Here is a 12416-nt window from a genome sequence, read left to right on the forward strand (position 1 = left end):
TTCCACATTCTGTGGAGTCTGATGGGTTGTCTAATGCCTCTTGACCATATAACTCCAAGGGAGCCATTCTCCTTTACACTAAGCTGTCCAGAAATCAGATCTATTCCATTAAAATATGCACACACACACACACACACACACACACACACACACCACAGCCTGTATAATTCCACAAGCCAGTCAACCAGTTGCTGTCTACCAATTCAGAACTTCTTTTTAAAAAAATAAAATTGGTGCACATGTTTTATTTATTATGAAGATGTAGACATTTTATAGCAAAGTTGAGTCTAAGACCACAGACATACATGTAGCAATGGCTGTGGAGGTTGATATGTGTGTATATGTATGGGGGGGGCAGGGAGCACACATGCATGCGTGTGTGTGCATGCATATATGTATTTATTGTTTACAATGTCACTGCAGGGACCTGAAAACTAGTGATTCTAGTGATTCACAGTAAACAGTAGCATCAATATTGTCACTTGTCTGTCACAATCACTAATCGAGTCACATGTCCCATGTTCCTCAAATGATGACTAGGAAAGATATTTTCAGACTCAAGAAGGCACCTGGGATCCAAGGGTTGTACAAGAAGAGTCTAGAATGAGTGAGGTCCAGGCCCATCTTATCCTGAGGGGAGAGATCATCCTCTGAGGTGGTCAGTCTTCCTTGTCAACTTGCCTGGACTTGGAATAAGCTACAAGACACACCTTGTGTGTGTCCCCACCTTGGAACTACGTGGCACCGTTTCCGGAACTGAACTCTTAAACTGAATAAAAATGGGAAGAGAAGAAACCAATCTGAACTAACACCACTGTTGATCTACCTTTGCTCAGCTTCCCACAGCCATGCCTTCAACTTCATCATGGACTGTGCTCTCTCAAACTGACCTCACATAACCTTCCTCCTTGGATTGCTGCAGGTATTTAGTCACACTGGGGTAAAAGTATTATGTTCATTCACCAATCCCTAATCATGTTTCAGTGGAGAACCAGACATATCTTAACCACTGACTCTGCCACAGGAGAGACTCCACACTCAAACGAAGAGCAAGAACAGAGAAAAGGGCACACGACATTCTCGGCACATCCAACTACCCATGTGACTATCACAGAAAGATAAGTTTAAAACACGAGTTGAAACTTGAATCATTTCCTAAGGGTTCTGAGATTCCGTCCTAAACTTTGAAGTTGACTTTGAGGCAGAGCAATTAGAATGTATGAAGGCTGTGAGGTTCTGCAACAGCCAAAGTCTTCTGAGAGATTAAACATCTGGTAGTGCTCTCAGGTCACCTGCGGGTTAAACTTTGATAGTTGGCGTTTTAAAGACAGCTGCCATTTAGAGGTAAGTCATGCCTACTCAGGACTATTTACATGTAGAGGAGAATAGGTAAGATTTGCAATGGTTAGTGTCTTTCAAATAGCAACAGTTGTTGCTTAAAAAACAGCTGAGTTCCACTGGCATTAGCAAATGCTGATAGCAACTCCAAGTTCCATAATGCTATGAGTTCTTCTCGACAGCCCTGCCACCAATCACAGGACAGCTTTATATGCCTGGTGCTTGGGTGTTTGAAAGCTCATCTATGTATATTATTTATATTTATATACTAACATGTATATTATACATACTTTTAAGTATGTTAGTTAAGAGCTTGATTCTATATGGCCCTCTCAGACATCTTTCCTTTTCTGTCCTCGCCATCTTTCTGTATTTACCCACTTCCTCATTAGAACATGCCTCCATCTCTCCTTTTGCCATTTCAGATCACTTACATCTATTCCCCTCTCTATTGTCCACCCCAGAACAGAAAGAGGCCCCTTTAACTTTTCTAGTTTCTGTAATCACTCCATGGTAAGCACTCACATCTGAAGATTTGGAGCTAAAGGCCTTCAATGACAGAGAACATCAACATTTGTCTTTCTGAGTCTAGGTTTCTTCACTCAATATGATTTACCTTCCAAGTTCATGATTTCATTTTTCTTTACATCTGAATAGTATACCATAATGTGCATATACTACATTTTTTTAAATTTTATTTTTTACTAGGTATTTTCTTCATTTACATTTCCAATGCTATCCCAAAAGTCCCCCATACTCTTCCCCCCACTCCGCTACCCATCCACTCCCACTTCTTGGCCCTGGCATTCCCCTGAACTGAGGCATATAAAGTTTGCAAGACCAATGGGCCTCTCTTTCCAATGATGGCAGATTAGGCCATCTTCTGATACATATGCAGCTAGAGACATGACCTCTGGGGGATACTGGTTAGTTCCTATTGTTGTTCCACCTATAGGGTTGCAGATCCCTTTAGCTTTTTGGGTACTTTCTCTAGCTCCTTCATTGGGGGCCCTGTGATCCATCCAATAGCTGACTGTGAGCATCCACTTCTGTGTTTGCGAGACCCTGGCATAGCCTCACAAGAGACAGCTATATCTGGATCCTCTCAGCAAAATCTTGCTAGTGTATGAAATGGTGTCATCGTTTGGAGGCTGATTATGGGATGGATCCCCGGGTATGGCAGTCTCTAGGTGGTCCATCCTTTCATCTCAGCTCCAAACTTTGTCTCTGTAACTCCTTCCATGGGTGTTTTGTTCCCAATTCTAAGAAGGGGCAAAGTGTCCATACTTTGGTCTTCGTTCTTCTTGACTTTCATGTGTTTTGCAAATTGTATCTTATATCTTGGGTATTCTAAGTTTCTGGGCTAATATCCACTTATCAGTGAGTACGTATCATGTGAGTTCTTTTGTAATTGGGTTACCTCACTCAGGCTGATGCCCTCCAGGTCCATCCATTTGCCTAGGATATTCATAAATTCATTCTTTGTAATAGCTGAGTAGTTCTCCATTGTGTAAATGTACCACATTTTCTGTATCCATTCCTCTGTTGAGGGGCATCTGGGTTCTTTCCAGCTTCTGGCTATTATAAATAAGGCTGCTATGAACAGAGTGGAGCATGTGTCCTTCTTACCATTTGGAACATCTTCTGGATATATGCCCAGGAGAGGTATTGTGGGATCCTCCAGTAGTACTATGTCCAATTTTCTGAGGAACCACCAGACTGATTTCCAGAGTGGTTGTACAAGCTTGCAATCCCACCAATAATGGAGAAGTGTTCCTCTTTCTCCACATCCTCACCAGCATCTGCTGTCACCTGAATTTTTGATCTTAGCCATTCTGACTGGTGTGAGGTGGAATCTCAGCATTGCCTTAATTTGCATTTCCCTGATGATTAAGGATGCTGAACATGTTTTCAGGTGTTTCGTAGCCATTTGGTATTCCTCAGGTGAGAATTCTTTGTTCAGCTCTGAGCCCCATTTTTAATGGGGTTATTTGATTTTCTGGAGTCCACCTTCTTGAATTCTTTATATATATTGGATATTAGTCACCTATCTGATTTAGGGTAGGTAAAGATCCTTTCCCAATCTGTTGGTGGCCTTTTTGTCTTATTGACGGTGCCTTTTGCCTTACAGAAGCTTTGCAATTTTATGAGGTCCCATTTGTTGATTCTAGATCTTACAGCCCAAGCCATTGCTGTTCTATTCAGGATTTTTTCTCCTGTGCCCATATCTTCGAGGCTTTTCCACACTTTCTCCTCTATAAGTTTCAGTGTCTCTAGTTTTATGTGGAGTTCCTTAATCCACTTAGATTTGACCTTAGTACATTTTTGTTATCAACTCACCTCTTGAAGGCCATTAGGTTGTTTCTAAATCCTAGTCATTGATAATGAAGCAACAATGAGCATGGCTAAACAAAACCTTTAGCATAGGATGCTGGGTTCTTTGGTCATATGCCTAAAAGTGGCATCAATGGGTCATCTGAGAGATTTACTTTTAGCCTTCTGAATATTCTACCCACCGATTTCCAGAATGATTGGGCTAAATTAGAATACCCCCCCCAACAGTGAATGAGAGTTCTGTTTTCTCAAATACCCTTTCCAGAATTTGTCGTCCATTGTTTGTTGATCTTTGCTGTTATGACTGGAATACAATAAAATATCAAAGCTGTTTTAATTTGTATTAGCCTTTACTGGTGAAGAAACTCTGAAATCAAGGCACAGGAAGCAGATACCCCTGAGCTGGAACTTAACCCGCAAGCCTCCTCCCTGAGGACAAGCTTCCACAGGACCAAAAGGCACCATGGAAGCTTTCCAACTATGTTGCGAACATATGTCCCAACCGTCTTCCCAGGTATGATGTCCATGAATCGCAACAATGACCAGCATTACACAGTAACCATAGGGTGCAGTAGTGGCATATATATTGTGCTGGTCATCAACAACTCTATTATTGATCTTAAGAACTACTTAACAAATGCTAAATCATACCTGGTACTGAAAACCTAAGCAGTAACTCAAGACTAGTAATTAACCTTGGAGGAAAACCAACAACCACCACTTAACTAAACCAGCATTATCTCTAACTTACATTCTAAATATTTGTTATTATATCCACATATAAGTTAGTCCTTACTCCTTATCAAGGAAATCAAGGAAACTTATATTTGCACAACTGATCAAATTATAGAGTTATGAAGTCCAGCCCTGGTACCTTTATAAAACACTCCCTCACCAAAAACTCAAAGAGTAGCATAAGATGGTGTGAAAAGACTGTTAGAGCCAAAGGTCAGGGAGTTTGCTGTGTGACTGTGTTTCCTAAAAACATCAGAAGCTAAACGCATAAAGTCTCACTAACATGATTGTCTAAAGAGGATCTGAGCAGGGACAACAGTAGACAAGCCGAAGTGAACACAAGAAAAAACACAGGCTTCAACCCTGCACAAAGAGCCACAGTTAACTAAGGGACAAAGAATGTTTGAGAAATAGTCTTGCCCTGGGAAGAGAGCACCAGTTGGTTATCCAATACCAAACAGTCATTCCTGAAAACACGCATGCAAGTAACATCATTTAGACTGACCTGGTTAAAGGAATATCTATCTATCTATCTATCTATCTATCTATCTATCTATCTATCTAACTATCTATCAAAGTACAATTAGAGATAGAGATGAAGTCAACAACATAGGATGGGTTGATAGGAGAAAAATGAATGGGGATATAATTATAATTTCAAAACATAGAAATAGTATAAAATAAAAGGTAAAAGTTGTAGTATGATTGTTTTCCTCCAATGACCAGAGGAGCATGAATCCATATGAATGCTCTGAGAAAATGGTATATAGCCCCTGCAACTGGGAATATTGGCTGTGAGGCTGTGGACAAAGCTACAACCAAGTTCTAAACAGGGATATTGTCTTGAGACCATTAACAAAGCAGATCTTCCTGATAGTACAGGATGGTAGACTTGCCTTAAGTACTCCAAATGCAAGTTCAATACTGAAGTCAATTCTGAAATCAATGACAAATAATAAACTTGGGATTGGCGATTATTGAGTGTCTCCTTTGAGACACTGTACTCTTCAATCAGTAGGGAAAGAGCTCAACAGACATTCTGTGGTAGTTTGAATGAAAATGGATGGCCCGGTAGGCTCATAAGGAGTGGCACTGTTAGGAGGTATGGTTTTTTTTTTTTGGGTTAGGTGTGGCTTTGTTGGAGGAAGTTTGTCATTAAGGTATGGGCTTTGAGGCCTCAGATGTTCAAGCTAAGGTCCAGTGTAGCACACGGTCTCTTCTTGCTGCCTGCAGATTCAGATATAGAACTCTCAGTTGCATCTCCAGTACCATCTCCAGGTGGTTTGCCTGCTGGCCATCAGGCTTCCTGCCATGATGAAAATGGACTAAATCTCAGAACTGTAAGCCAGCCCCAATGTAATGTTGTCCTTTATAAGAGTTGCCATGGTCATGGTGTCTCCTCACAGCAATGAAAATCCGAACTCACACATATCATAAATTCAGGAGTATGTTTCAGAGTGCTGTTACAGATGTTGTTCAGGTAAGATTTTCTTCATTTTCACACACACACACACACACACACACACACACACACACACCTTAAAGCTAATGAGATTAAAGTCAAGTAATTTTAACTGAAATGTAATTGCTACATTTAGAAAGCTGGAGAGGAAGCCAGTCATTTTAATCCAAATTCTTAATACCTGATATTCTTCAGTAACTAAAATGAAAAGATTTTTTTTTTTTTGGTGGTCATTGTAAAGTGTCATTTTAATGAGATTGTAAAACTTTCGTTTTGTTTGTTTGTTTGTTTGTTTGTTTTTGGTATTTATTTATTTCATTTACATTTCCAATGCTATCCTAAAAGTCCCCCACACCCTCTCCCACCCACTCCCCCACCCACCCACTCCTACTTCTTGGCCCTGAGCTTCTGAATAAATGTTTGACCTTGTCCTGGTGAGAACAATCTGTCCTATGTTAGTTGGAATCACTGTGTTTTCAGTGCAGGCATTTCCTGAATTCCAGAACCACAGAAGAAATTCTTTAAAATGTTTCTAACCACTCTGTTATGACTCTGTGGGTCACTGAGAAGCAGGGTAATGACATCAGACATAAAGATAAATGAACAAGAGTTCAGGGTTCTGGTCCCTCTATATAGTGATTAAAAACAAAACAAAAAAACAAAAACAAAAACAACAAAAAAAGTCCTCATTTTCCTACCCACTCCACTTCACACTCTCCCTCCCCTCCTCATCTTCTCCTGTTCCCCAATCCCTCCCCTTCTACTATTGAATTAATATTTACTTCATCAATCTAGGTGGTGAGTTTGATACCTGCCCCAATGGTTTATGTTCCTGTATGAAAGAAACACACAGAACCTTTATATTTTATTATACCTTAATCAGCACAATAGCTGGGCCACTGTCTAAACTCCATGTGGTTAGTCCACCTCTTGTAGATAATCCCGTTATTACTTACTAAATTCTATATTATATTTAGGCTGCTTTGGACCCAGAGGACTTGCCAACTGGGCCAAGCTCTGGCCCACACTCTCCTGGCTCCTTCCCATGATGGCCATGGTTCTCTGTCCTGCACTCTTCTCCAGGATCACATCACTCCTCCTTTCATACCCTTCCAGCATGGGACGTGATAAATCTCCCTTCTCCTACCTCTCCTCCTAGGGCCAAGCCCAGGAAATCTTAAAAGTCCCTAGAAGTCCCACCTCTGTCTCCCTTCCCAGCTATTGGCTGCTGGCATCTTTATTTACCAATCAGAACCAACTTGGGGCAGGGTCCCTCAGTGTCTTGCTTGTGGACTTGCAGACTTTCTTGTGCAAACATTTTGCGGAACCCAAATTAACATTAGAAGACAAGCAGCATTAGGCCAAATGCAGTGCACTCTTCACCCTTATTATCTTTCTTCTCCTTTTTTTTTTACCCCTTTCACACCCCTTCCCTCCCTCCTCCCTGATCCTTCTACCCCCATTTCCCCTTCCCCTTCTTTCTCTTCTCTCTCTCCTCCTCTTCCTCTCCAGTTTTTCATTTCTCCCTCCTCTGCTCCCTCGTCTCTCCTTTGCTCCCGCTCTTTCCCTTCTTTCTTCCCCATCTTTCTCCCCATTCTCCTTTTCTCCTTCCTTCCCTTTTCTCCTCTTTCCCTTTCTTCCTCTCTACTTTTCTCCCTCCTCCCTTTCCTATTCTGTCTTTCACTAATTCCTCCTACTTCTTCTTCTCTTCTTCCTCTGGTAATTTATTTTGTCACTTAATATGATTTAAAGCTTTGCAGAACCATCAAGACATAAGTATAAGTAATACTCCAAACATTCTTTATTAAAACTAAAGTCCCATTTGGGGACCCTTAATGGACCCAGGACCCTCGTGTCTGTGCCTTTTTGCTTCTCCTTGTCTCGTGTGAAACAGAGAAGTGAGAACACCAGGAATCCCCAGGAATCGTATTCCTTTGTAGCTTTCCCAGATTGAGGGTGCTGAATGCTGACAGGTATAACCCTCTGCACGAGAGCACAATTCAGTGGTGGGGTCCTATAAGGAAGCAGGGGCTGGTGATGTCTGTCTTCTTTAAGATTTAGTTCTTGCCTATCTTTGCTTTCACCAATACATTAAGACAATAACTGACAAGGCACACACATGATACAGAAGAACCTAATGCAGCTTGTACCTTGAAGACCTACAATAAGTGACTCTGTCCTCTCTCCAGGGCCCTCTGTCTATCTTGATATAGTCCACAATATAACACAACAGACTTTATTGTAAAGAAGTGTAGATTGGCATGAAATCTAAATGAAGCATATTGCAAATAGCTTTGTATAACCTGTCACATTGTCAGAATTGGTGAACATCAGGTCACCCTTACGGACCACTATTAAAGACCTTTCAGGATAAGACCATTTCGGAAAGAGCTACCCAATTCATGAACAACAACCTTCATGTCATGTGAACTGAGTGAGGATGGCTGATTAATCACAAATTTGCAGATACAAAGAACAATAAAAACAAAACAAACAAACAAACAAAAAATGTCACTGGACCATAATTCCTACTGGACTGATCTGAGACTGGCTTAGTGAGGGACTCTCAGTGTGGATATATGTCAGACCTACTTGGAAACCAAACATGGGGATTCAGAAATCAATGAAAGAGACATTCCTTCTCCATCTTCACAAATAACTCCCAAATTCAAGAAGGCTGAATTAATGACTTTCTTTTGTTTGAACCAGTCAGCAATATATGTGCATTGCCGGGGGAGGGCTTAATTTCAGGGTTTGTAGTTCAGAATAATGGCAAAGGCAGGGTACTTCCACCAACAAATTCAACAAAGGAAAGGTGGAGAAAAGCTGAATGCAACTCTCTAGGCAGTGAACTCCAAGGTCTTTGCTTGAACCAGCTACCTTTGGAGCCATACCTCAGCGTGTTTACCTCTACAGAACGCTTTATGGAAGGGCAAATGGAGTGTCTGGCAGCAAAGGCTGCCTTCAGTGTATGGTTGTATGGAGGAGCTTTGAGTCCAGATTCTTTTCATTCCAGCTAGGTGCCTACGGGAAGTTCATCTAACCTGTGAAAGATGTGGCCTCTTAACAAACACATGTCTGGGTTGCTACTTGGTCCCAGCGTACAACATGGTAAGTTGTCTTAAACCGATCACACTGGCCGGCTAGCAATACTTCCCTGTTCTCTGTGTGTTGTCTGGGCTCAGCCAGTCTGTTATTTGATAGCATGACCTTAAGTTTTCTCTTATAAGAACTCGATACTATTTCCTATCATTTAATGGCAGGAATTTTATTCAAAAGCCACAGTGAGGCTGAGGATTACTTCGAGTGGTTAGAGACACTCATAAACGCTCCTGGCAGGTGGTTGAATGCTGCGGTGAGCTAATGTCTCAAAAGTCTTTCAAAGAGGTGAAAATCATTCCCTAGGGTGTTTGCAGTGTTTAAAGTCAGTATCAGCAGTAGTGAGCTATGGAAGTTATACCTGGGCCTCTGATTATACAAGTTAATTACAGGTTCTGACGTCTCCATCATAAACACAACTTGGCATTGTTAAAAATGAATTTTCATAAGCGTCTACAATCTCCTCCTTTTTCTAATTTCTCTACAATAAAATCCAGGTAATGAGAGTGTTCTTGTTAAACAGGACTGGCTGGAACTACGGGATAGTAAAGTTTTTTTTTTCAGACTCATTATATGAATGAAAGGAATTTTAAATTAACATTGATTATTCAGCTGTTTTGTTTTTTGTTTTGTTTTTCAATTTTATTTTTTTGGACAAGAATGTCTTTAGGTAATAAAACAAGTTAAAAAATTCTCCCTTTAAATAATTTGTCTTAAACAGTTAGGACAGAAAGATGTTGGCACCAGGAAACTTGTGTTTTGTGGTTCTTGTAATTAATGGTCCCAGGGACAGTGTCACAGGGGCTAAGGAAGACATTATCCAAGGTCAACCTGGCCAAGGACTTTTAATCAGAAACTAAATACAAACAACTGACAGCCGAGGCCAAGTCTCTCACTGGCAGTTCTGCCCAATGGGCCATAGACCTGGAGGTCAGGCCTTCTGCCCAATTCCTCCCAGTCCCTTTGTCCTGACACCTGACTGCCTCAGTCATGTGACATTGCAGATCCTCAGTGCTGTTTCTCTTCCCATCACTGCCAGCATACATCATCCTGTGGCATCCTGGGATTCTCATTTTCTGCTCCTGCCCCTCCTTAGTCTCTGTTCTGTTTTCTGTTAACTCCTTGGAGGTGCTTAGTTATGCATATTAATGACATTTTCCTAGTTAATTAACAGCCTTGTCAAATAGGCAATTCATGTAAGAAAACATAGCAAAAGATTTCTGTTTAAAGACTCACTCATTTGTGGTGATGAGTAACAAAATCCTCATCACAACCAAGGTACATTCTAGCCTAAGTAGAATTAAAAACTGGGGCCAGTTAAGACATTTTGGGGAGTCATTTCTAGATACTTTAATTCTTGGGGATTTCTTGTACAAAACCACACTACAGTCCCACCTCTATTGGATTGGTGTTTTCTTTCTGAATTTAAATGCCACATACTATTTCCCATGTTCTAAGACAGTTACAGGTACTGTGTGCCACTCCAGTCTTGTGATTCCAAGGACATTGAGGATGGTGATGGTGGTGGTGATCGTATTGGTAATGATGTGTGTGATGAGACGCTGATGACAAGTGGACATCATTGTTTCCACTAGTGTTGAGAGTCTATAAAAACCCCAGATCTTGTCTGCTATTCACCCATGGTGCTCCTGGCTTCCTTTCTCTGGAAGGAGACAGTCCACACGCATTTTGCAGTTCAACATGGAATCTGCTCTCCACCTTTCTCTTTGTCTGCCTCTCCCAGTGTGTGCAATACCAGCCTCTGCTCACAGGTCCAATTTCCAAAGCTGGTACCTTGAGATCTTGGGATTATACCCAGATGGTATAATGGTACCCTCAAGTAGCAGCTGCCCAAGGACTTCCTGTGAGTTCACATTTGGCTGGCAGGAAGCTGACTGGCAGTATGACCAGTGTTGGGATTTTGGGGTTCAGGTATCTGCTTCTGGCCTGATCAGCTGTACAGGAGGACTTCCAAGTGTCCCTGTGTCAATACTCAGGCTGCAGCTGATCCTCCAGTCCAAACACACTGCTCACCTCTGAGACATGGCTGTCTTTAAGTCTTCACATCTGGCTTGTTTCCTAGCTGTTTGGTTTAGGCCACTGTAGATGCTTCATGGATTAGTCTGGGGGAGGGACTTTTGTTTGGCATTTTAGTTGAATTTTTCCACTTAGTTGCATCTTTCTATAGTGTGATAACACCTACTCATTCTTACGTACCAATACATAAATCTGTGCTTGTATTCTCAGCTGAATCCCACCTCAAATACTTGCCATCATCCTGGGGGCCCTGCCATGGCTTCACTGAATTCATATTCCTGTATTCCTTGTCTTCCTCCATTCCGTTTCTGGTATAACACACCAAGCTCCTAGATAGAAATGCTCAAAACCATACTGATTCATTCCTTTTGAACTCACCCTAAGCTCCATCTCTAGATCAAGGAGTTGCCAACTGGTAACACTCCAGCTGAAGTCTCTCCTGAATCTATGTTGTATTGTACCCATCTGGGTGGCTGACTTTCTTACTTCTTCTGAAACACGTGAGTGATTTTCAGCTTGTCACATCTAGGACTGTCATGCAGATCAAGGGACTGGCACCTTTGTGGCTTCACTCACTTCTCAGGGAGGCTAAGAAGCTTCAGAGTCCAGCATCTCCAGGTTCTTTCCTGCTTTTTCCAGGTTCTGCCATACCGCCTGCTTCCATTCAAAAATTCTAGGTAGGGTATGAGCCCCACTGCCTGCTTTCATCCTGTGAAGCTAGGGTATGAACACCTATATCCTGCATGCTCTCTACATACATGATATATATGATGATGGAGACAGGGAAAACAGTCATGCATGCAGACTCGCTGCCTTCATTCCTGAAGTAACACCAGTCGGATAATTGCCAACCATTTTCCCTGTACCACACCATGCAGTCCTTCTGTCCATGTGACAAAATGGCTGTTTGTCTCCTAATGTACAGCTTAGAGAACATGAAGGTTCAGGGAAATCCCACTCTGAACACAGGGCCATACAAATGTAAATTATTATGAGGAGGTCAACAAAAAACCTTCATAGGACTGGGCTCCTACAGCATTGTGCAGATGCGATTGGTAGTTCGCATCCAGATGATGCTGGCTAAGTCTAGACAAATCAACTGTGTATATTATACTCTTGGAAGAGACATTTTGATTGGCTTATGTCATAGTGAAAAGGGGGCACTAAAGCAGAGACTCAAGTGACAGCAGATGGTATTCAAGGTACATCGGTTGCCTAAGAAGCATGCCCACTGTCCATCTTCCCCAGGTGACCACTTAATGCAGCAGGTGCCCTGGAATTTCTCTCCTGAGCAGCTGATTCCTTAATTCGTATATGCCCTGTATTCTCTTCACCTATGATGATGCAGATGGGTCAAGTACTTTTTAACCTTCCCTCTGTGTGTTTCACCTCTGACTTCCATATTCTTCCA

The 12416-nt window shown here is 41.7% G+C and overlaps 1 long non-coding RNA gene across 5 annotated transcripts in view; it reads left to right on the forward strand.

Annotated features, from left to right (window-relative positions):
- Nucleotides 1-12416, forward strand: part of 1700112M02Rik — a 125098-nt gene that overhangs the window by 52771 nt on the left and 59911 nt on the right. For 4 of the 5 annotated variants that reach the window (XR_873658.1, XR_873657.1, XR_382643.2 and 1 more), the window contains exon 2: nt 8886-8980. The exons of the other annotated variant lie outside the window; for it this stretch is intronic. This is a non-coding gene — a long non-coding RNA (RIKEN cDNA 1700112M02 gene). The remainder of the gene's footprint in view (nt 1-8885; nt 8981-12416) is intronic. 5 annotated transcript variants of the gene reach the window in all.

The sequence above is a fragment of the Mus musculus genome, chromosome 13 (assembly GCF_000001635.26).
Source record: "Mus musculus strain C57BL/6J chromosome 13, GRCm38.p6 C57BL/6J".
Classification (NCBI taxonomy): domain Eukaryota; kingdom Metazoa; phylum Chordata; class Mammalia; order Rodentia; family Muridae; genus Mus; species Mus musculus.